Genomic DNA, 274 nt, shown 5'->3' with positions numbered 1-274 from the left:
TCCTTATCGCGTCATAATTTATCCAACGTGATCCTCCTTCCTTCCTCCCTCTCTCTTCTTTCCCTCCTTCCCCTATTGTCCCCCTTTCAGAAGATTATCAAAAGACCGAAATCCTCGTCTCGTCTCGCGAAACTCTTCTTCTCTCCTCCCGTAATCATTTTCCACGAATGGAGAAGAGAAAAATATCAACAACGATCCCGAAAAAGGATCGAACGAACGATGGATTTAATCGACCGATACTTGCAAATCAGATCGATTAACCACGATTAAACGT

Source organism: Apis dorsata, unplaced genomic scaffold, assembly GCF_000469605.1.
Source record: "Apis dorsata unplaced genomic scaffold, Apis dorsata 1.3 scaffold_538, whole genome shotgun sequence".
In the NCBI taxonomy this organism is placed as follows: domain Eukaryota; kingdom Metazoa; phylum Arthropoda; class Insecta; order Hymenoptera; family Apidae; genus Apis; species Apis dorsata.
Note: the sequence above shows the minus strand (reverse complement) of the source record.